At 42.4% G+C, this 16,035-nt stretch overlaps 1 protein-coding gene across 1 annotated transcript in view; it reads right to left on the bottom strand.

Moving 5' to 3' along the window:
* The window catches only part of LIFR (LIF receptor subunit alpha), an 87,855-nt gene extending 76,345 nt beyond the window's left edge, over positions 1 to 11,510 (bottom strand). The window contains exon 1 of the mRNA XM_004265979.2: positions 11,212 to 11,510. The gene's annotated coding sequence lies outside the window, so the exon portion shown is untranslated. The remainder of the gene's footprint in view (positions 1 to 11,211) is intronic.
* Positions 11,511 to 16,035: the final 4,525 nt, after the last annotated feature.

The following is a 16,035-nucleotide window of genomic DNA, read 5'->3' as shown; positions in this document are numbered from 1 at the left end:
CTTGTCTGTAACGCTTTTGATTTCTCCATCAAATCTGAATGAGAAACATGCCAGGTAGAATAACCTTGGTTGTAAGTTCTTCCCTTTCATCACTTTAAATATGTCATGCCACTTCCTTCTGTCCTGTAGAGTTTCTGCTGAGAAATCAGCTGTTAACCTTATGCGAGTTCCCTAGTATGTTATTTGTTGTTTTTCCCTTGCTGCTTTCAATAATTTTTCTTTGTCTTTAATTTTTGCCAATTTGATTACTATGTGTCTCGGCATGTTGCTCCTTGGGTTTATCCTGTATGGGACTCTCTGCCCTTCCTGGATTTGTGTGGCTGTTTCCTTTCCTATGTTAGGGAAGTTTTCGACTATAATCTCTTCCAATATTTTCTCCGGTCTTTTCTCTCTCTCTTCTCCCTCTGGGACCTCTATAATTCGAATGTTGTTGTGCTTAATGTTGTCGCAGACGTCTCTTAGGCTGTCTTCATTTCTTTTCATTCTTGTTCCTTTATTCTGTTCTGCAGCAGTGAAGTCCACCATTCTGTCTTCCAGGTCACTTATCTGTTCTTCTGCCTCATTTATTCTGCTACTGATTTCTTCTAGTGTATTTTTCATTTCAGTTATTGTATTGTTCATCTGTTTGTTTGTTCTTTAATTCTTCTAGGTCTTTGTTAAACATTTCTTGCACCTTCTCGATCTTTGCCTCCATTCTTTTTCCGAGGTCCTGGATCATCTTCACTATCATTGTTCTGAATTCTTTTTCTGGAAGGTTGCCTATATCCACTTCATTTAGTTGTTTTTCTGGGGTTTTATCTTGTTCCTTCATCTGGTACATAGCCCTCTGTCTTTTCATCTCGTCTATCTTTCTGTGAATGTGGTTTTAGTTTCACAGGGCTGCAGGACTATAGTTCTTCTTGCTTCTGCTCTGACAAAATATTTTGATGCTACATATCCACTGAGATATTTCACAGATTTCTCAAAAAACTCCACATGTGCAAAATAAACTCACCTTCTCTTCCAAACCTGCCCCTTGACAAGCCCATCTCCATTCATGGCACCAGTCTCTCCTGGGTCACACTCAACTAATCCTCCTTCTCACCCTTCCCACCTACTCACCAGTTCTACCTCCAAAACACACCTTGACTCTGCCCTAGAACCTACCCCTACTTCCATTCCCACTGCTCTGGCAGGCCCTCATCAGCATCTCTGGCATAGGTCGTTCACATCAGTACTTAATTAATGCCATGGCCTCTGGCAGGGGCCTCCCACAGTCCATCTCTCACATGAGTCACCTGGCTCTGAGCAGCATCTCCATCTAAGTCTCATCATTCATCCAAACTCCAGGCCAAATGTCTGGAGGCTGAAAGTTTGTGCCCTCTGACCAACATCTTTAGCTCAAGCGGCTACTTCATCACTCCCACTTCACCTACTCGCTGTTTTATAACCACCCACACTTAGGATCTCTCAAACTTTTAGCAACATAAGGGTAAGGCATCAGTAGATCTGTGTTTGATAGCTTTAAACACATTGAATGCTTTCTCACCATTTGAGTTTAATCAAAAGCTTTAAGAAAAGGGCATGATGGATTGAGCATGGAAAGAGCAGAGTCATTACTGCTGCACGTGTCACTATTGGGAAATAATGCCTCAACATTATTAGGAAAGTAAAGACAAACTTCCAGGGCCGAGCCTGGCTAGGGCCTTGTTGGGGCTTCTTCCCCTTGTTCTGCACTCCTGCCAGGTTGCTCCCTGGTCTCCGGATTCCCAAGCCTCCATGACACAAGCTGGAGGCCCGCTTCTGAATCGTCGGTCTCACATGCCTGAAATTTTCCATGGCTCTCCCTGGCCTACGGAGAAGGTGCCAGCTGTCAGCATGGCATGAGGCTCTCTGCTGTTCCAAGCCACCTAACGTCAGTCCCACCTACCTTTGCCCTCTGACCCACACTGGCCCTGTGCTCGAGTCCCAACAAACACGGCAGGCTCTGCTGTCCTCTGTGTCACTGCACACCTTACCCTCTACCCAGAATGTCCTTCCCACCCCATTCCTCCCTGTCCATTTAGCAAACACCAACTCGCCCTTCAAAACTCAGCTCACATCAGCTCAAGGTTGCTCCAGATCCAACCTTCCTCTGTGTCTTTCCTTATTGGTCCCCAAAACTGAGACAAATTTCAGTTGCCATTCATCTAGACTATCAGTGTTGTCTATCTTGTAGCAGAATTAAGAGGTAAAATATTCCTTATGTTTTTATCAGAAGCATAAAGACAAAAGGCAGATCAGACCCACTCAGCAATGTCTGTGACCTCTTCTGTCCCTGTAAGCATTTGAGTTTTTGATCCCAGCAATACAGCCCATGGAATGCGTGAGTACAGCAATCACAACTTTGACTATTTGTAAGTGAGCTGAAAAGTTCCAAAACAGCGTCACCTGTACTTTTATTGAAGCTTGCATTTGAGAAAGAGTAAGTTAGCGAAACTCTACGTCTAGACAACAGCCTAAGGTCTGCAGGTCAACACAGTTTGGTTGCTCTCCCTTTACTATTACATACTTAGTACATCTCAAGAGAGATAAAGGGTACTTCTTTGTGAAAAGAGATCCCCCCACCACCACTAAAAAAAAGAAAGCTAATTGCTGGTTCCAGCGGAGGCCAATGGAGTGGAATAGGCCATGGAAAGCAATGGTGTAGATGGAAAAAATGTGAGATAAAGAAAGAATAAAATGTTGGCTTTGCTAGTGGCTCCAACCTGTGACATGACTTCTACATTCTTTCTACACAGGAACAAGAAAAAATGATTTATGAAACTGTCTTCTTTTATTAGGCTGTATCAGGGAAATAAAATGCAAGGTCAGTATTTGTCATAAGGGTCCCGAGACACTTCTCATGAACACTGAGGGTGTACTTTATATCAAAACATTTACAGCTGCTGCCAAAACTGTCCCTACACAAGGAACACATTACAAAATTAATGTATTCTTATATACCGTCAAATGGAAATCTTAAACTGCAGGCTTTCTGCCCTCATCTTCAGTGAGACCGCGTGCTGGAATTTCTCAAATGGGGTATCGATAAATTCTATCCACCCTAAATTTATTAGTAGGAACCCACAGCAGTAATTTTACACTAGATAATCTCAAAAAGGCATATTCTTCACAGAGGATATAGAGTAGCAATTTTAATACTATTAGCCCAGGATATTCTCACAGATATATAATGCAAGTCATCACTAAATCATCAGTAAATGTCAAGGTGAAATAACCTAGTCTGCTCCTCCTGTACTTGGTAGAACAAGCAAGAGGCAATATTTGTGTTCACTGAAAAGTAACATCACAACATAGCTTCTTTTAAAATCGCAGGAGAGGAAATGAGGCCCACTTGATTGTCAGCTGCTGTAACACACCTTTTACTGAGTGGGTGTGCCTCCTGGCCCTGAAGTGCTCTGGTCACTTTCCTTGTCATGCAAGTAGTGGGGGCGTGTCTGCCCTGCCCACTGCTGCATATCTGATGCCTACCTGCTGCCTGGGGAAAAAAAGGCCCTTAATAGTTGCTGAATGAATGAATCACATTTCATTTTAACAACTCTATAAAAGGAAAAGAGATCGGACCCTGACTTTTGAGAACTTATCATACAGAACTATGGAAACCGATAACAGAAGGAAACAAAGAAGAAAAAAAAAAGCTTTTGATTCAAAATAAAATTTCTTGGCACTGGAAAGCATTTCAGTTTTAAAGTAAATAATAACTCAACAAAATACTTCTCAGTGACCAGAAGCAATGAAATATTTTGTCAGAATGTCATAAAGTGCTTCTTACAACAGTTGATATGTTATTCTGCTTAGAAATCCTATATTAGTAGGAATATTGGCCTTAATCATAACAGAATAGTGAGGGAAAGGTAACATTTATCTAACACATACTACTCGCAGGCACGATGAGGTGGATATTATTATTCCCTTTTACAGGTAAGAAATCAGACACAGAACTTGTCCAAGTTCTGTGGGTTGCCTAACCAGTAAGTGAAAAAAGGAAGCTGCTCTCATTCTCCTTATTACATAATATGCTCCTTATGTTGGAAATTCAGGAAAATAAAAATAGTAGTCACCTGTAATTTCAGCACAAGGAGATATTCTCACCTAACATCTGGTGTATAGTCTTCCCGGCATTTTCCTACGTAACAGGTAGAAAACTGCACACTCCTGCTCACTCGCTCGCTCTCTCTACCTCTTTCGCCAAAAACAAACAAAAAAACCTTAGATCCACTTACAAGTGCTGTTTTGCAATCTGCTTTTTCACTTTACAAATTTTGAGTATCTTTCCAAATCAATAAATACTTCTTACCTCACTGTCAATGAAGAAAGGGTTTTTCATTACAAGTATTGATATATACCACAATTTATGTAATCCATCTCCCTATTATTGAGCATTTAAGTTGTTTCTAGCTTATAACTATCATAAAGAAAGCTACAAAAATCATTTTTGCAAACTAAAGATTGGGTTTTTGGTGTACTTTTTGTGGAGGTCACCAGAATCTGGAGATGAGTTTCCAAGCTTGGGGGAGCACCCCACCCCTCGCAATTTGAGACACCCCACTATGTGGACTTCCCGCCAAGTGAAGAATCACTGTGCGGGGAGAAAGCTACTGACAGGAATACGGTGCCCACAGGCACCGCGTAGGCGAGAACCACTGCTATAGACTGGTCTCTGTGCACACACTTTATTTTTTTTCCTTAGTTTAAATTCCTAGTGGTGGAAATGCCTGACTAAGGGACATGGCACATTTTTGAGGCTTTCGGTGAGTAATAAACAAAATTGCCCTCCTGGAAAGTTATAACAATTGAAACACCCACCAGCAGCATTGGAAAGTGACAATCCCCAAAAACCTAATGGTTAGCTAGATTTGTTTGTAACCAACCAAATCCCTATATGGCTCTAAGTTTTAAAAATAGTGAAACTATTGATAAAACATATCTAGAAAAATAGCAAACAATTCAGACAACAAATGCTAAATTTTAAAGTACATATGTTTTCAAATACAAAATATAAAACTTAAATGACACGGATCCCAGCAGACTGAACAGAATGAACATTACAAGATCTAGTGACACCAGGCTCTGAAAATTGCCAAGCTGGTAAGTAAAACACATCTTCATTTGCCCATCTGGCTAATATTAGGCTTAATAGTTTGGGCTTTAATAGCAACATGCTCTATTGTTTAACAAGAAAAGAAACTCGTGAAATCATGTATTCTTTCAAATTTTATAAGTATTATCTTACAGCTAATGTGCAATCTTAAGTACTCAAAATTCTCTTATGTATTCATTTATTCAACAAATATCTGGGCTGGGCACTGTTCTATGGAGACACAGCAGTGAACCCCACAAATTTCCTGCTGTTCCAGAGGGGAGCTCAGAACCCTGCAGTTAGGAATCAGCAAATCGTGGTCACAAACACCAGTCTGGAACTACTGGATTCTTAGGCAAATTAGAACACCTGTGGGGCTTGGTTTATCAGTAAACTTAAAGTTGACCAGATGATCCAAGGCCCCTTCTGCCCCTTAAATTCTATACCTTCTCTGGTTTTGTCTGAATGCTTAAGCTCCTATTACTCGTAAATGCTTTGCATTTTAAGTTATATACAGGACTATATATAGTCCTTCCTTAGAAATCAGAATGAAGCTCTCAGCCCTCTCCTCCCAAATTTTACATCTACAGTAAAACTCTGGTGATCCCGGTAACTTCAAGGAATGATACAGGATAAGGTTCGTGTTAGATGAAGACTTATGCTCCCAATTTTAACTGCGTGTTTGAAAAGGATCCTAAGATGTTCTTGCCTCCTTCGCTTTTGAACTGCACTATAAATACTACAGCATGAAACATGAAACAGGACCCACTGGTGTGGCGGCAGGTCTCCAAGCCTGGGACTGGGAAGGCTGGCACCCAGCTTTAAGGTGGCACGCTGGCAGCTGCAGCACTAAGTCGTGATGGTGGAGTCTCACCTCTCTCCAGCTTACCCTCATCCCCAAGTCAAAGGCACATTCTGTCTACAGAATGTCTACAATTCACTGCCCCACCAGCATTTTCAATATGAGAAATGGGAAGCATTACTTCTGCCACCCCTTGTTATTTTCCACCCCATGCTCCCACCACCGCTGTTTCAACTGTCCTCCGATCCAGCGTTTCCTTGGAGAAGGCTGCTCCTGCAAGCAGTGAGAAGAAGGCAAGGGGCCGCAGTATCCCAAGTCACCCTTAGGGAAGAGCCACACACTTTATGGGAGTATTAGCGCCTTCTTGTGGTCTTCCAGGATACTGCCACTTAATAATACAGATACAGATTCTCAGCTACCGGCACGTACTGATTCCAAGTCTTCCTCTGTACCTGCCCTACAAACCAGAAGAATGGGTAGAGGCAAGATTTTCTCACCTCTCTGCAAAAGTACGTGAAAAATTCACCCACCAGAAGGTTTTCTTCAACTTCCAACATAAACGCATAAAACAGTATTTGATAAGCACAACCTTTGCTCACACGAGCAGCAGCAGCAGCAGCAAGGACTGGTGAGGAATGTGTATGTGTCGTAAACTTTAGGCAATGTAAGACAAATCTGGACCTGCTGCATCTCTATAGTTCACAAAGGAAAGGTAAAGGTAGTAATAAAAGTACTTTAACTCAAGCATCTAAGCCTCAATGTACCAGTGACCTATAAAACAGATGCTTGTGGGCTTCCGCAATTTGCCTGAAGACCTTTCACTGCAAGGAGAGTGACGAAAAACAAAGGTAACTTGATTTAAGATTTTAAAGTCACAGAATCCATCCTTTACATAGCATGTGCACAGAGCTTAAGAGAGAATGCTGGAAGATAAAATTATCTTATATGGGAACAACTTATTGGGTTCAGGTATCAACCAATTAGGATAGGAAATAAAAAATCAACCCCCCTCATTCTGCAAGATCACAACTCCTGATATGGAACAGGACCTCAAAAGTCACAGTTCAGAAAAAAACAACAGATTCTAATTAGGCATCTACAACAATTGCTTGGCACAAAACTCATTTCCCAAGCTTTCAGTTAATATAAAGGAACATATATTCAGAATGACAAACAGATTAGAAGTTGGGAAGAGGAAATACCACAGTTCCTGATACTCCCTAAAATAGAACACACACACATTCTTCCTGTGAGAATAAAAGTACCTGCATAAAATACATACATTTTATGTGCTCATTAGTCTGTCATCTGCCCAAAAGGATTCAAACATTCACTATACCAAAAAAGGTATCTCTGAAATTTTTACCCTTAGGCAAATGGCTAATCTACTAAAATCAAAGATGGAACTTTTAACTAAATTACTCAGAAATCACTATAATGTCCTGGAAAATTAGGCATGCTTTTAAGGCTTCATACTCTAATTTCAGGGAATAGAAATCAAATGCAACTGACTTAAAGCAACAATTTGAGAGGATGTGTTAACAGTAGACCAGATTTGGTAACGTCAAGGGCCAGAGCCAAGATGGAAAACTCAACTAGAAGACTCCCAAATCTAGGTATTTTGACCAAAACCAGGCAAGATTATTTCTTAAACTCTCTAATTATTCATTAATTCTATAAATATTCACAGCCCATTCTGACCAAGGCTGTTCCTGGCACGGGGGAAGCAATGAGGAACAAGCAGATCAGTGCCTGCCCTCCTGGAGCTTCCAGCAGGTGGAGGAACTCCACCACCCAAGGTCTCCTTCCCACTTCTATAAATGTTCCTTGACATATGCAAATACCCAGGACACTAATCCCAGTGACTTCTCTCTCCTGCCAGCCACTTTTTCATCATAAATTCCAGCCACACAGGCAGCCCTCTGTTCCTCTGGCGTGCAAGGCTCAGCCCCACTGCAGGGCCTTTGCATGTGCTGTTCCCTCTGCCTGAAGTCACCATTCTCCAAAAACACACTCAACTCTCAGTTCAAATCTCTCCACCTCAGAGAGGCTTCCAGGGCCACTCAGTCTAAAACAGCAGCCCCTACCCTGCCCCTGTTTGCCAGAGCAAACCTATTTTACCACTTTTCCAGCACTTATCACTCTCTAATGTTATTGCCTTTATTGCTTCTCTGCTTTTTATCCACCTCCCTCACTAAGATGTGAACTCATTAGAAGGGGATCTGTCTGTCCTGTGCACTGCTATATTCTTAGTTGCTAGAAAGTTGCCTGGAATATAACAGATGCAATATTAGCAGTTTTGTAGCACAACGACAGGTACTGAATAACAAAGGAAAAAGAAAACACCTTAAATGTGAAAAGGTTTGTTTGGTCAGTTAAAAAAAAAAGGATTATTACAGTTTCTTACATTAGTCCTAAAATCATTCTCAGAAATAAGCATAATGGAAATATAAAGCTTAACATTGGCTAATATTCAAATTATATACTGTATTTGGCTCAAGTGCTAGCTAGCATTAGTCTTACTTCTACAATTTACTCTGTTTTAAAAGCACTCTTAAGAGACCTCAAATTTTAATTTAAAAGGGCCAAATATTTTCTAAAAGCATAGTCCCTCTTAAAAGTTATGAATAACCTTCTCCCAAAGTGTACAATTTATAACCATACTATAGCAACATTAAAATATGAGATACTGGTGATAATCTACAGAAGGCAGGGATGTTAGTGCCTAATGGCAAACAAGTTTTACAACTGATAAACTGCCTTTATCTTCAACTTAATCAAAGTTACAAGCCTTTTCTCCATGTTCAAAATATTCAAACTCTTAAGAATTTTTCTTACAGATTATTCTTTTTTTTTTTTTTTGCGGTACGCGGGCCTCTCACTGTTGTGGACTCTCCCATTGCGGAGCACAGGCTCCGGACGCGCAGGCTCAGCAGCCGTGGCGCATGGGCCCAGCCACTCCGCGGCACGTGGGATCTTCCCGGACCGGGGCACGAACCCGTGTCCCCTGCATCGGCAGGCGGAGTCTCAACCACTGCGCCACCAGGAAGCCCTCTTACAGATTATTCTTAACAACTTACATCTATTCTTTTATTTCTTTTGTTGAAACAAAGAGCTAAGGTGTTAATCAAGGAGTATGACCTTAGTAACTGGCCTTGATGTCTCATGCTTCACCACAAAGACACCAAAGATCCTTATGGACTGCTTTGAAATTATATAAAAGGAAAGGGTGTACACTGGAGAGAAGGGGCATATATTTCCTGGACATGATGCAAAGAAGTAAGTTACTACTGCCTTTGGGTCTTTGGGAATAATTGAAATCCACTTAAAAACCTCAAAAACTAATGTTTTACAATAATTCTACAGCAAAATAGTAGAAACAACCTACCGCAATGAAGAAGAGGTTAAATAAATTACGTTTCATCCTTAATGGAGTACTCAGCAGCTGTTAGAGAATGAGACATCTCTTAGGTACTGATGTAGAGACTGCCAAGATTTAGTACTCCGCAGAGAGGGGAGGGCAGGGAGCTGGTGCAGAACAGAGTATACAATGCATCCTCATTTGTGGAAACACAAATAAAAAGAACACATACAAAATGTTTATACTAGCATAGGCTTTATCTGGAAAGATATACACAGGAGTTAGTAACCCTGGGTCCTGGGGAGAACAGGGTGCAATGAGGCCTGGAGGTGGGGAGAGAGGTATACTTCCCACTCTATAGCTTTTTATACATACTGAATCTTCTACAGTGTGCACAGGTTGCCTGTCCCACAAATTAATATGATAAATCTTGATGTCATAATAATTTATACTATTGCCAACATATTGTTCAGTGAGGACCATCAATAAGCAAAAGCTTTCAAAAATCACAAAAGTTTGTTCTCTTCAACAGCGAAGTTCCTGATCCTTATTTCCCAGAAAAGAATCCCAGTCTCCACTAACTAGAGAGGAGCACTTGTGATCTCACCTATTACAAAGCAAATAAGCCTCAGTTCAACCCTTGGAAGGGAAATCTAAATCGAGCTTGTACCTACCTAATGAAGCCTCCAAATCAACAGTTTCCCCTTGGCTCTAAAACAGAAAGTCAACGTAAAAAACAAATAAGAGCACAGTGTTTTTAAAAACACACGCTATACTTAGGTTTCCTTTCCCCTGCCAGGCTTAGACGAGGAACCCTCCGATACTAGTGAAATGTGAGTTCAGAGCTGTGGCAAAATCAGCATTTAAGGGAAGGGGCAAGCATCATTTGCACTAAACGAACGCTTTAATTTTTCTCTTCTGGGGAGGGGAATTTGCTTTAAATTTAACTTAAGAATCATTTTGGGACCCCTGACTAAATGATACTTTTAAGTCACTTAATTTTACTCCAAGCAAATTTTTTTTTAAAGACAAATCTGAAACTGAAAACGAACAAATCAGAAGGCAAACTTTAAACTGAAACCTTTCTGTTGAAAAATGTATCTTAAAAGAACACATTAAAAAAATGCAAAAAAATTCATTTCCATACAAACACCATTCGGTATCAGTATATATGCTGTATCAATATTTGACTGCAATAACACACCCATACAAAAAGGAGCACACAGGTAACCAACCGCAAATAAAACACCTCATATATTTCTGGTAGCCAAAGGTGGGGACGCGGACGGTGGAGGCCAGAATCATGTTATTCAAGGCGTAAATTCACAGCATTTGAAGCACAGAGTTTTCTGTCAGACACAACTCAGGATTCCAGCTCTGTCTTTTGAAATGACGCATTAAAAGTGTCATCCTTTACGAAGCCTAACTTTGATCGCCAACTCTTTAACTGGTTTTCATCAGTATAGTGCCTTCGGATACAAGCACATAAAATACAGGTGAATCAAATACACCATGAATACGGAAGGGACAGAGAACTAGTTTAATGAAAAGTTGAGGCACGGGGTCACGAAATCACTTGGTTGATTACATTCCTTAACAAAAATAAAAATTCAAGCTCCTTCCCATCCCCCAGGTAGGCTGTGGCCTCAGAACTCGCTGCCCTACGTGGGGTAGAAGTTCGCAGCCGGGGAGTCGGCGTCCTCTGGGAGCCGAGGGTGGCCCAAGGGTGCTTGGAGAGCGGCGCGACCTGGCGCGCCCCACCCCCCGCTCCCGGTCACTCCTCTCGGACGCTCCCCGACACCCGGGCCGAAGCCGGCCGGAGCGCTGCCCCCCGCCCCCCGCGGGCCGCCGGGCGCTCGCGGCGACGCGCCCACGGGACTGGGCTCCAGGCTCCGCGGCTCCCACTACCCGCGCCTTGCGCCGCGCCCACCCGCTCTCCGTACTCACAAGCCGCTCCCGCGCCGCTATCTCGCCATCCCCGGCCGTCAGCTTGGCCGCCTCGGCCGCCGCCCGGGGGCTGCCAGGAGTCCGCAGTCGCGCGGGGTCTGGAGGCGTAGAGGAGGGGGGCCGGGCACAACCCGCCGCCTCCGCCGCCGCCGTCTTGCCTCCCCGGTCCCAGCGCTGGGCTGCACCAGGCGGCCACGGGCGAGGGTCGGCCCGCTGCCCTCCGCGAGCCCCGAGAGCCGCCGCCGCCGCCAGAGCCGCGCGGAGGCAACAGTAACGGCCACGGCCAGTGGCGAGACGCTCCAGCGGGGACTGCGGCGCGCGGGGGCGGTGCCTGCACGCCGCTCGGCGGGGGGCGCTGCTGCCCCGGCCCCGCCCCCGGCCCCGGCCCCGCCCCGCCGCCCGCGCGCCCCCGCCGGAAGCCTTCCGCGCGCCCCCGCCACCGCCCCCCGCGGCGGGGCCGCGCGCGTCCGGCGCTCGCCGCGGGGCCGCCCCTGGGAGCAGGAGGGGAGCGGCCGCGCGCGGGGGCCGAGCACCGAGGGAGGTGCTTCCGCGGAGAGTCCAGTCGCGAGGCCAATCTCGGGAGGTCATGGAAGAGTCGGGGAGAGGAGCGGCCCAGCTGGTGCAAATGCTCAGGGAAAGCCTGCCTAGCGCGCGGCGGCCCTGTGCGGAGAGCAGCTCCCAAAACGCTGTCAGTGCGCTTTGCAGACATTGCATAGAGGACAGGACGACGCGGGGCCGTGTTTTAGCTTCCTTTGTAAGGGCACACGAAAACCAGCCTCTACGCCTGGGCGGGGGTAGGGGGAGCGATGGCTTAGATTTTATGAGTTACCTAAAATGCCCCCATGGCTGGGGCGCTGCCACTCAGGCCACTTTCCTCCTCCCCGATGCAGGGCTCCCTCAGCCCGAGGGGGCCCGCGGGAGCATTCTGAGAGTATCCTGGAGCCATCTAGTCTTGCCTCCAAGGCGTGGTGGGCTTATTTGTGCGGAGAAAAAACGGATCCCTTAATGGGGTGAGATTTTTCCTCCTTGCATTGTTCCCATTTCCGCAGTTTCACTTGGCCTCGATTTTCTTCCAGAGTAATGCACCAAATGTAATTAGCTGGGGAGCGTTTGATGGCGCAGAATCGTGGTTTGAAGATGTTTACTCTCTATGCCGGACGCGTTTGATGATGTTCTCTTCGACACAATTAATTTTGCAACGTTCAGAAATGTGCCAGATGGAGCCCCTGGCACGCAGAGTCACAGGGCTCTGCAGACACACCTTCAATAGGAAGCCAGCTTGTTTGTTTCATTTGTGATTTATTTGATGCACCAGCACCAAGGCCAACGTGTTTTTTAGAGACCTTTGGATGAAATTCCAGAGCAATCTCTAAATTAGCAAAACGAAGCTTATTTTCTGAGATAACATTTCCCTGTTGATAATGTAACTAAAATGGGCGCAAAACACCAGCAAGTACATTGATTGAAAAGTAGGCTCCCTAAATGAAAATATGTGTTTCACAGTAAGACATGGTCCCCACTAGTCTTCTAAGGGCCAGCTTCATCTGTGTTCATATTCTGAACGCCAAAACTAAATGTTTCCTATTATCCCTAAGACCTAGTTTGCAAAACAGTCTTCTACTATGTGTACTGGAACCCCTGTTTAAGATGTACAACGTTGCTTTTTCCGTTACCCTGGTTCTTGAGTCCTTGGTGGTTTGGGAAACTTATCTTATTTTTAAATTTTTTAATGGATGAAGGGGTTCAACAAAGGCACAAGTGCCTAGGGTCTAAGAAAATCGTGATGCAGCCCCTACATGGAGTTGAGAAATTCCTTTCATAGGAAAAAATTGTAGTTAATTTTAAGCATATTACATAGAACGCTAACTTCTGTGACTTTGTTTTATATATATATATATATATATATATATATATATAAAGAGAAAAAGATACAAAGAAAAAAAAGAGAGAGAGACATAGAAACATTTGGGGGAATAATAATGCCTAGCATCTATTGGATACACACTGTGTCTGGCACCATCTGTCGCCTCATTTGATCTGCACAACACACCTGTAAAATAGGTACTGTTATCACACCTAGGGGTTGATGCAGGTTTTATGAGAAATTTACACAACTTGGGTGGTCCTCCCAAAGGAAAACGAAAAACAAAACAATATAGCACACTCAAGCTGCTCCAGCACTACCCAACCCAAGGGAAAGTAACAAAGGGAACATCCAAATAGAAAGAGACCTCAATCTCAGCTGATGGTGCTTAAAATATCTTACTTTGGCCAGCTGTACGAAAACATGACCACCTGAATGTATTGCTAGGTCTCCTGCCAGGGTCTTGGATGTGGGGCTGGAAAGATGCCTTAAAGCTTATGCTTTGATTAGCTAATTGCCTCCAACGTATACCCTCATTTCATAGGTTAGGAAACTCAGGAACTTGCCACAGCTTCTAAGGAGCATCTCGGTTCCCGCACCATGCTGAGGTCTGAGGTCTGGTTTGAAAAGCGGTGTTAGACACACTTTTCATGAGAAATAATGGATTTTATATTTCCATAACAAAACCGGGGCTTTAAAAATATGTTAGTAATTTTCGGATTATGACCAGAAACTCAGTGTGCAGTACTTGATATGGTCCTGCTATCTGAGTTGATAGTAGTAAAATTTCCTTAACTATTGTTTAAAAGGTGAATTAATCACTGTGGATTCTTAAAGGAATTTCAACTCAATTTCGCCTGCCACGGATTGACACCATTTTTATTTCCCTTGTCATAGACCAGTCTATGTTGTAAATACTATTTTATATAATAATTACTTTTTTTTTTACAAAAAAACCTAAGATGTTGCAAACTAAGTATCAGAACATAAAGTTGTTTCATTTGAAGTTTATGTTGTATAATATGAAGAGTCTGACAGTTCTCATTCAATGTTTGTTGAACAAATGAAGAATGAAATGGAAATGATTACATAATTAGAAGTAAGAAGGTAGATTATATAATAAGCTAAAATTGAATGGGAATGAAGCAGCAAAAATGTTGAACTTAAACTACTTGCTGGATAAGCAGAGCTGCTGATTTCTTTGTTAATTATTTTATGCCCAAGATTTGTGCTCTTCTTTCTAGCTATTGGCTTTTCTTTTCTCCCTGCATTTCTGTTTTATTCATTAAAAAAAATTTTTTTGTAAATAAGATTTCATTTGAAATGCTTAAATATAAAAAAAAATCTTTAAGTGAAAGAAAAATCATAATCACACCTGTAATGAAAATTCTGGAAATGAAAGGCTTTATCCTTTGAAAGGATCAATCACTCACAAAAGCAGCAAATGTAAGATGATGGGATTTTGTTATTAAATTACTCATATCTTGGCCCATACGCAGGCTTCTTGGGATGTGTGATCTAACATGCCTACTGTTTACCAATCAGTGGGACAAGATATGGCTTTGTTCCTGGAAGCAATTTTGGAAACAAATAAAAATCTACAAATTAAGCATAGTTATTAGCCAGCGAATAGTTGAAATGAGTGAAGCTGTGCTTCATTTTAAGCCTGACTAATAAATGTAGATTTAAATTGGTTTATTTTAGAGCGCAGTTTTGGACAAGATACAAAACTTTAATTAGATATATGACAGGAAGATACATGAGAATAATCATCTAATTTTCTCTAGATGTTATGTTCTTTACCCAAAGTGGTTTGGAATGTTATTTGAGGGGCATGAAAAATGCGATAGACACCATGAAAGATATTATCTTCCCCGGATTCTGTTTAAAATATTCTCTTTCAAATAGAAAGATTTCAGGGGTGTTATGTAAACTATTTTGGTAAATTATTATATCCCCATCATGGCCACAACAGGATTGCATTTTGTCTTTTGCTTATTTATACTGTGCCTTCTTTCAAAGAGACTTAAGGTGGTTTACAATGAAAGACAAATATTAAACAAAAAAACAAAAACAAACCAACCTTAAAACTTAGCACAAAACTTAGCTCCAGGTTTCCCCATAGCCAAATGAAATAGGGGAAATGAAGGTTTTTGTAACTCTCATTGTCAAGTGCAAGGAATCATAAAGCAGAATTTATTTAGGAGAAAGTCTTTTCTAGCTCAAGCTTGGAGAGGAATTTGTCATAAGGGTCCTTATATGATGGATATTCAAACGTCTAAGTTAACAGGGACACTGGACAACGCATCACTGGTTTTGGCCATCTTTTGATGACAGGCAGAGCTGATATATTTTTTCTGGTGAATAACTTTGAAATTGCTATTGTTGAAAGTAAGTAGTGAGACTCCTATAGAGTTATTATTTTTTTTATTCTGCCCTACGAAGGCAAGCAAAGGACATAATATCAAATCTTGGTTTTCCCAGTTTCTTTCTTTATAAAAAGGACTAATTATAAGTACCTATCAGAGGGTGGCAGAGAGGACAAATGAGTTAATTTCTATAAAACCTCTTACCGTGCTGCGTTGAATATTCTATAGTTTTCCTCAGGCAAGGGGTGTACATAATAGTTTTTCCTCCCCTCTTATAATGTCTTTCATGGTATACCACCTCAAATCCCTCTTGGAAGAATGCATGGTGTATGTGCCTGACAAAAAGTCAGCAGTAAATATTAGCTACAGATAGTATCATTATTACCACTTCTAAATCTATCAAAGCAGGTAGATGAGCCTGTTTGGGGCTACATGTAGTAGGGAGGTGGTTATAAATCCTGTTATCCTCAATGGGTAAAGGTTAGGAATTAGAAATTGTTTGATTTGAGAAACACTGAGTAAGGGGGGTCCTTTCCCCCGAGAGACTAACATTTAGTTAACTCCCTGGGTCCTAAGACCTGTCACCTCAAG

Source organism: Orcinus orca, chromosome 3 (assembly GCF_937001465.1).
Source record: "Orcinus orca chromosome 3, mOrcOrc1.1, whole genome shotgun sequence".
Classification (NCBI taxonomy): Eukaryota; Metazoa; Chordata; class Mammalia; order Artiodactyla; family Delphinidae; genus Orcinus; species Orcinus orca.
The sequence above is the reverse complement of the archived record's forward strand: the minus strand, read 5'-3'. Positions and strand labels throughout refer to the sequence as shown.